Raw genomic sequence first — 10,017 nt, forward strand, 5'->3', positions numbered from 1 at the left:
GTCAAGTCTTCAAACGAGTGCAGCCCCTGCTGAAATACTGAGCCAGAACTGCCCAGCTAAGGCCACAGAAATTGTGAGATAATAAATATTTGTTGTTTTAAGCCACTAAATGGTAGTAATAGACAACTAATACAATGTTCAAATTACCCCACTGTCACAATAACGTCTTATTTAGCTATTGCTTTAGAACCAAGAAAACAACCTAGGTTTGCACATATGGTTGTTAACGTTTCTTTAGTTTCTTTTAGATTAGAGCAGTCTCCCTTCTCCAGCACTTATTTCATGATATTGACTTATTGAAGAGTCCAGGACAATTGTTTTATTCTGCATCTTAGATTTGTCTGATTATTTCCTCTTGAGCTCATTTAATTTGTTCCTCTTTCCACTGTTTTCCTTGTAGACTGTAAGTTAGGTTAAGGGTTGATTAGAATCAACTTCAACAGAATTGAAAAGAATACTTCATAAGCATTCATAGATAATTCTGTGTACTTCATATTACATCACATAATGGGGCAGATAATGTCAGGTTGGCCCTCTACTAGTTACGCAAAGTTTGATCACTTAGTTAAGGTGGTTTGCTACGGGGTCTTTCCGTTGGAAAATCACATTTTTCTTTTCGCAATTAGTAAGAAATCTGTAGGGGATACTTTGGCATTGTGAGGATATCCTATTCCCTAGCAAATTTTCACTTAATGACATTTTAGCATCTATTGATGATCTTTGCCTGAATCAATTATTACTGGAGAACATGTAAAATGTGGACTTTTAAATTATGTCATTTCTTCTGCACTTTATTAGCTGATATTCTTCTGCATAGAAGAGCTTTCTTCCCTTCCTCCCCCCCCTCTCTCTCTCTCTGTGTCCCTCCCTCCCTCCCTCTCTTTGAATATCACTATGGGCTTATACATTAAAAAAAATTTCTTGTTACAATAAAATAAGGCAATTTTCTCATTCATGATCAAATTGCCAAATTACTTCATTCTAAACTATATTCAAATGAAACTGATAGTATTAACAGTAAACTGACTGAGTAAAGTTTAAAACATTTTTCTGCAGCTCTTTTCATCTTTAGAATATATGCTACTAAATATATAGAGTATTGGGGGCAGAAATGTGTTCAAAAGTCCCTTGAAATAATTTGTAATTCTTTTTTCTCTGTGTGGTTATGTTATCAATTTGACTTATAGCAAAATTCATCTGTTTCTTATGGTCAATATTAGGGTTTTCTTTTTCTACTTTTTTGATGTAATTTTATTTTTGAATATGTAAAATATTAATATATTGCAAAAGTGAGAACTACACAGAATGGTATCCTCAGAGAAGTATCCATTCTGTCTTGCTACCCTCCTCCCATTTATTTATATATCCATAGTAGCAATTTTTATTAGTTTCTGATTGTCCATCCTGTGGTTTTATTGCAAATATAAACATATATATAGTTACATATTATTTTGTGTATATCTTGTATATTGTTATATATGTATACTATATATACAATGTAAATAATGTGTGTATACATACACACACACACACTGTTTTATATATGTGCATGTGTGTGTGGGTTATTTCTCCCTTCCTCCATACACAAAATGTCACAGACCATATAGACTGTTCTACACCTTGATTTTTTTTACTTGATACATCTTACAAATTACTCCATATCAACTCATAGAGTTTGTTCTAAATTCTTCATCACTGTATAGTACTCCATTATGTGGCTAGTTTATTCAATCAGTCCATATTAACAGACATACATTGTTTTCAACCTTTTGTTGTTACAAATAATACATGACTAATACACATGTATATATCATTTAGTCTTGCAGAGGTATATCTTCAGTACTGCTTAGTAAAAGAGTATGTACATATTTAATTTCATTAGATATTGCCAAATTCCCCATGAAAGGGCTTTTGCCATTTTGTACTTCCCACTATCATGAACGCACATGTTTCTGCACAGCCTTGAACAGGGTGTTTTGTCAAGTATTTCACTTTTGCCAACTTAATAAACATAAAATATGTTTGAGCAGTAGTAATTTGTATTTCTATTCTGAGTGATTTTAAGCATATTTCCATATGTTTAAGGGCCATTTCACTTTCTTTTCCTGCAATTTCTCTGTCACTTTTCTCATTTTCTATTGGGCTTTTGGTATTTTTCCTCTCAATTTAAAAAAATACATATTTATTTTTCAATTTTTATTTTATTGTGGTAAGATCATTTACATAAAATCTAATCTCTTAAATTTTGAAGTGTACATTATGTTATTGTTGACTCTAGGTATGATGTACAGCAGATCTTTAGAGCTTATTTATCTTGCTTAACTGAAATATTATGTCAATTGATTAGTAATTCCTCATTTCAACATTTCCCCAGCCCCTGGCAATCAACATTCCATTCTTTGATTCTATGAACTGACTATTTTAGATACCTCAAATAAGTGGAATCATGTAGTATTTGTCTTTCTGTGCCTGGCTTATTTTGTTTGGTATAATGAACCTCAAGGTTCATCGTGTTGTCACATACTGCAGAATTTCCTTCTTTTTAAAGGCTGAATAGTATTCCATTGTATGTATAGACCATATTTTTTACTCATTCATCTGTTGATTGACATTTGTGTCCACATCTTGGCTATTATAAACAATGCTTCAATAAACATAGGAGTGCTGGATCTTGCAGTGAATAGCAGAGAAAAATCCCCTTGTGCTTCTGGGAGGAAGAGAGGAAAAGGAGCCATTGTCGAAATTACTGGATCTTATGGTAGTTCTACTTTCAATTTTTTGAGGAACCTCCACACCATTTTCCAAAGAGGCTGCACTATTTTGTGTTCCCACCAACAGTGTGCAAGAGTTCTAATTTCTCCACATACTTTCCAACATTTGTTGTCTTTTGTTGTTTTGATAATAGCCATCCTGACAGTTGCGAGATGATATCTTATTGTGGTTTTGATTTACATTCCCCTGATGATTAGTGATGCTGAGCAATTTTTCATATACCTGTTGGCCATTTGCATGTCTTCTTTGAGGAAATGTCTATTCAAGTCCTTTAGCCTATTTTTTTAATTTGGGTTATTTGCTTTTTACAACTGAGTTGAAGTTCCTTATATATTTTGGATGTTAACTCCTTATCAGATATATGGTTTGTAAATATTTTCTCCCTTTCTGTATGTTGCCTTTTCATTCTGTTAATTGTTTCCCTTGCTATGAAGAAGGTTTTTAGTTTGATGTAATCTCACTTGTTTATTATATTTATTTATTTATTTTGCCTGTGCTGTTGGTGTCATACCCATGAAATTGTTGCCAAGACTAATGTCATGAAGATTTCCACCTATGTTTTCTTCTAGAGGTTTTACAGTTTTGAGTCTTACATTTAAATCTCTAATTCATTTTCAGTTGATTTTTGTGTATGGTGTAAGATAAAGGGTAAATTTCATTCTTTTTCATGTGGTTATCCAATTTTCCCAGCACCATTTGTTGAAGAGATTATCCTTTCTCCATTGTGTATTCTTGGTGCCCTTGTCAAAGATCACTTGACTGTGTATGTGTGGATTTATTTCTGGGCTCTTTATTTTGTTCCTTTTGTTGATATGTCTGTCTTTATGCCTGTACCATACATTCTGTTTTGGTTACTACAGCTTCGTAATATATTTTGAAATCAGGAAGCATGATGCCTCCAGCTTTGTTCTTCTTTCTCAAGATTGATTTGGCTATTCATGGTCTTTTGTGGTTCCATATGAATTCTAAATAGTTTTTTCTATTTCTGTAAAAAAAAATGCCATTGGAGGCTTCCCTGGTGGCGCAGTGGTTGAGAGTCCACCTGCCGATGCAGGGGACATGGGTTCGTGCCCCGGTCCAGGAAGATCCCACATGCCGTGGAGCGGCTGGGCCTGTGAGCCATGGCCACTGAGCCTGCACGTCCGGAGCCTGTGCTCCGCAATGGGAGAGGCCACAACAGTGAGAGGCCTGCGTACTGCAAAAAAAAAAAAAAAATGCCATTGGAATTTTGATAAGGATTGCATTAAATCTGTAGATCACTTTGGGTAGTATGGACATTTTAACAATACTAATTCTTCCATGCCATGAACATGGGATGTCTTTTCATTTGTTTGTGACTTAATTGCTTTCATCAATATTTTGTAGTTTCTAATATACAAGTCTTTTATCTCCTTAGTTAAGTTTATTTCTAAGTACTTTATTCTTTTTGATTCTATTGTAAATGGATTGTTTCCTAATTTCCTTTTCTGATAGTTCATTGTTGGTGTATAAAGATGCAACTGATTTTTGTATGTTGATTTGTATCCTTCAACTTTACTGAATTCATTTACTAGGTATAACAGTTTTTATGGAGTCTCTAGGGTTTTCAGTATATAAGATCATGCCGTCTACCAACAGAGGCAATTTTATTTCTTCCTTTCTGATTTGGATGCCTTTTATTTCTTTTTCTTGCCTAATTGCTCTGGCTAGGACTTCCAATACTATGTCGAATAGAAGTGGCAAGAGTGTGCATCCTTGTTGTCCTTTCAATTTTTAATGGCTCTTTATATGTCAGGAAGATTAGCCATTTGTCTGTGATATAAGACACAAATATTTTTAATTTCATTTTGTCTTTTTTTACTTATGTTGCTTTTTTCAAGAAAATTTTATTTTCAGTTTTATGTAGTGGAATTTATCAATATTTTATTTTCATTTCTTCTTGATTTTAAGTCATAGTTAGAAAAGCTTTTTCCATGTCTAAGTTATGAAGTAATTCACCCATACTTTATTTTAGTACTTTAGTTGTTGTTCATGTATTTTTGTTTACATGTTAAATTACATTTTCAAATTTATTCTCAAAGTTTCTGTCTAAATGAACTTCCCTTTATTAGTTATCTGGTTCCCTGTCTTAAGTTGTGCTCCCCAGAAGCAGACCTAAGTTAAGGATTCATGTGTGTGGTTTATTTTTAAAGTGCTCCCAGAAGAAACTAGGAAAGAAGTGAGGGAAGCAGGACAGAGAAGGGGAAGAAGCAAAACCAGGGTGCAATTTTAGGCAAGATCTCATGGAGGACAGATTCAGCTTGAACTCTCAGGGGAACTCTCGCATGTAAATTATGCCTCCAAACTGTCTTGGCATGAGGTAAGCAGGCTGAGCTTTCATATTGCCACATCCATTAGTCACTGGCTAAAGGCTGTCCCAGGCAAAGAAAGCAGTCATCAGAATTGTCTGAATTGTAACCTTTAGAGGTAAAGCACACCAAACCCAGCATAGGGGTGCATAGAAACAGTAAGAAAGACCTGAAGGGATTTGAGTGAGTACTGATGAAGCTTTTACCACAACTTTACAAATCTAAAAAGCAGAAGGCCATGGGAGGGGCACTGCTGGTGGCAGGAGGGAAAGAGACATAAAAACTAAAGAAAGAATCACGTTTTGTCTCTACAATCCTGTTATTGCTACATTCCCAGAGCTCAGATAGCAGATCCTTGATTAATTATCTCTGTTTACACTGAAGTCGTGGTTTTGGAAAAAGTTTGAATCAGAAGGAAATTTCCAGCATCTCATTAATTATGTGGAGAAGAGAATACATTAAATAAGCCATTCCCAAGTCTTCTTCCCAATAAAAAGTTTTTCCGAACCCGAACCTCTCTTCATATTTCTCCCCAGAAACCCATGTAGATTGATTGTTTAAATATAATAAGAATTAGGGCCATATGTAAAAAGCTATGAATCTGCCCCTCCAACCAAGGGGACAGGTGTCTCCCTAGATCTGATCTCTCTGCCACCACACTCTCTCATTCCTTCTTTGAGGGCACAAAATACCCCCTGCCCACATTCCATCTGAAATTCTGAAGACACTGCTGACCCTGACTTTTTAGATACATAACTTTAGACAAGTTTCTAAGTGCCCTCAATCTCAATTTATTCATATGAAAAAGAGAGATAATACCTACTTTGTAGAATTAGTGTAATTATTAAATAAGATAAACACATAAAGCCCTTGGCATGGTACCTGACAATATGTTATTATTATTATTCCTTATTCTCATTGCACCTGGATGTTTCTCACACTGCTGATTTCCCTCCAACCATTTCCTCAGAGACCCTTATTCTGTTCTAAATAACCTCCTTTATATTCTCAACCTCTTAACAGAGCACTATCTCCTGCTCTCCCCAGAGCACAACACCTCTTCTGAAACTTCTTCTATGGAGAAGCCTGATTCTTCTACATTCACATATCACGAGCTGTGGCTTGATTATGTCTCCTAACATCCCAATAAAACTGGCAGAGTATTACTCCTCCAACCTGGGGCAAGAAACCTCCCCTTGTTAAGGTTTGTGTCAACTGTATATACTTCCTCCTATCCCTCTTTGAAACTTTCACCTGTTCCCTTTGTTCATTAAGGGCCTGAACACCAGCTTGCTATTTTCTTCTCTTCGTCATGTCCTGTCTTCATGCTGGATAGCTTCTATATCCATGTGAACCCATCCAGCATCCTGGCCTCACGGCTGTTCCTTAAAATATCCTAAACACCAGCAGTCATCACCTGTCACTACTTCAGTGACCCAACTCTGATCGTCATACCCTAGACCCTAATATCCAGCTCCACTTCTGAACTCTTATATTCTAATGTACCATTCTGGATCTTATCCTCCTGTCCGTTCAGTCTTTTCTCTCCCTTACTTCAGTTCTTTAACCTCACACAGAGAGACCACAGAGCCATCTTATTGCCAGTGCTTTAACCCTGTTTGGCTTCACTTCCTCACCTATCCAACCTTGACCCTGTTGCACTCAACCACTGTACCCTTGCACTCAAAATCAAGTCCATTGTCTTTCTACCACATCCTTCTTACAGTTTTCAACTTTAGATCAATCTTACCATCTTCCTTTTCTGCTCCCACATCTGGGCTGCTGAATGTTAGTGCTGAACATCACATCCTTGAATGAATTAAGGTTACCACATATTTAGGGTATCCAACCTCAGCACCCTCAGCACTCCTTATTAATTTGCTACCTTATTTCTGACTAGCTTCTCCTCCTATTTCTCTGAATGGATGCTCTACTAACCTCAAGTACTTCATCTCTTTAGTGCAGGTGAATTTACCTCCTATTTCATCTAGAATATCAAGGCTATCAGGTATTGAACTTCCATAATCCCCCCCCCATACCTATGAGTCATTTTTATCTGCATTTAGCTTCAAGTTTGATCATTCATTTTAAAGAAGGAGAGTAGGCTGTGGAAACTGTTCTTCCTCCTGCTCAAGGCAACTTCTTCCATATCCCCCTTATCTTCTACATATCCAAGACCTTATTCCAATCATTACTTCCTTTTTCTTCTCTATTTTCAACTTCTCTCCTCTTTGAGGTACTTTACTGTGGCCTCTAAACCTTCCAATAACATTGTATCCTCCTCTTGCACTATCTCTATCTTTCTCCTTCATTTAACAGCCAAGATATTAAAAAAAATATTCCAGACTTCTGGTTGCCCCCTCTTTCTCTCTTCCTGTATATGCACCAACATACCCTAGCCAGGTTTCAGCCTCCACAGTCCACACAGACTGACATGCCTGAGGTCACCAATGGCCTCATGACTGTCGAATCAATTTACTGCTTTTCAGACTTATAAATTCTCTGCAACATGAGACACTGCTTGTATTAAATCTGTCTCCTCTCTTGGTTTCTACTGTAACACTCTTTTCTTGTTCACTTACCTTCTCCATTATCCCTCTATTATAAAATTATTTTCACAGGCTCTTCTTCCCTTACACTTTCTTAATATTGGCCAATCCAAGGATTTTCCTTTCTTCTCCCTCTATATACTCTTCCCAAAAGATCTCATCAATAGCCATGGCTTCATTCATACTCATATCCCAAATATGCATCTCCACTCCTACCTCTCTCTTAAGCTCTAGAACATATACCTGATTCCTTATACATAAGTATCTTGAATTTCCCACAAGTGCCCAAAACTCATTGTGCTCAAAACCAAACTCATGCTTTACCTTAAAACCTGCTTCTCTATGCAATCCCTATCAAAATTCTAGTGGCATTTTTTTGTAGAAATGAAAAAGCCAACTCTCAAATTTATATGATATTGCAAGGGGCTCCAATAGCCAAAATAATTTAGAAAAAGAAGAAAAAATTGGAAGACTCACACTTCCCAATTTCAAACCTAACTACAAAGCTATAGTAATCAAAACAGAGTGATATGTATAGATTAATGGAATAGAGTTGAGAGATAAATAGAAAACCATACATCTATGGCCAATTGATTTTCAACAAGGGTGTCAAAACCATTCAATGGAAAAATAATTGTCTCTTTAACTGATGATACTGGGACAACTGCATATCCACATGCAAAAGAATTAAGTTGGACCCCTGGTCTCACACCATACAAAAGTTAACTCAAAATGTGTGAAAGACCTGAATATAAGAGATAAAACCATAAAACTCTTGGAAGACAATATAGGAGTATTTATGACCTTGGATTTGCACAGTGGATAATTAGATATGATAGCAAAAACATGAGCAATAAAATAAAAAAAATATTGGACTTCTTCGAAATTGAAAACTTTTCTGCATCAAAGGATATTACCAAGAGAGTGAAAAGACAACCCACAGAATGGGAGAAAACATGTGCAAATCATATATCTGATTAGGGTCTAGTATTCAGAATATGTAAAGAACTCTTGCAACTCAAGAACAATAGGACAGACAACCCAATTAAAAAATGAGCAAATGACTTAAATAGACATTTCTCAAAAGAAGATATACAACTTGCCAATAAACACATGAAAAAATGCTCAATGTCACTAGCCATTAGGAACATTAAAAACCACAGTGAGTTATCACTTTATACCCATTAGGATGGCCACAACAACAAAAAATTGGAAATAATAAGTGTTGGTGAAGATGTGGAGAAATTGGAACCCTCACACATTGCTGGTGGGAATGTAAAATAGTACAGTTACTATGTAAAATATTTTGTCAGTTCCTTAAAAAGTTAAACATAGAATTAGCAAATGACCCAGCAATTCTTCTCTTAGGTGTATACTCAAAAAACTGAAAACAGGTACTCAAATACATGTACACACAAGTTCATAACATCACTATTCACAATAGTCAAAAGGTGAAAACAGATGTCCATTACTGGATGAATGAATAAACAAATTGTCATATATACATGCAATGGAATATTACTCAGCCTTTAAAAGGAATGAAATACTGATACATCCTACAGTGTGGATGAATCTCAAAAGTATTATGTTAAGTGAAAAAAGTCAGACATAAAAGTTCATGTATTGTATGATTCCATTTATATGAAATATCCAGAACAGGCAAATCCGTAGAGACAGAGGACAAATTGTTGGTTTCCAGGGGCTGGCGGAGGAGGGAATGGAGAGAAACTGCTTACTGGGAACAGGATTTTATTTTGGAGTGATGGAAATGTTTTAGAGCTAGATAGAGGTGGTGGTTGTACAACACTGTGAATGTACTAAAAGTCACTGCATTGTTCACTTTTAAATGGTTAAATTTGTTACATCAGTTTCACATCAATAAATTTTTAAAAAGCTGCTTCTTCTCCTATACTGCTAAAGCTTAATTAATGGCATCACTATCTACTCATTCAACCAACTGTTCTTTACAGTTTAAAAGCCTCTTGTCCTTATCCTAAGACACTACAGGGTTTGGCCCCTGTGCATCTCTCCAACTTTAACGTTCCTTATCACCCATCCTTACCCTATCCATAGTAATAGACAACTTTAGCATCTTCTGTTCCACAAAGCTATATCCTTTGGGGTTCTTTTTATCTCTAGAAGTTCAATTTATATCTTGGTTTTATTTTCCATTCTCAACATGTTCAATTTGTTTTCTAGCTTCTTGAATATATGTTAACAAGTTAAATGTCTTTGTCTACTAATCTATATCATTTCTGGGCTTCTCTTGATTGATTGATTATTCTTCTCACTATGAGTGGTATTTTTCTGTTTCTTTGCATACTTGGTAATTTTTGATTGGAATAAGGACATCCACAGTGGCTGGAAAG

This window comes from Delphinus delphis, chromosome X, assembly GCF_949987515.2.
Source record: "Delphinus delphis chromosome X, mDelDel1.2, whole genome shotgun sequence".
Lineage (NCBI taxonomy): Eukaryota > Metazoa > Chordata > Mammalia > Artiodactyla > Delphinidae > Delphinus > Delphinus delphis.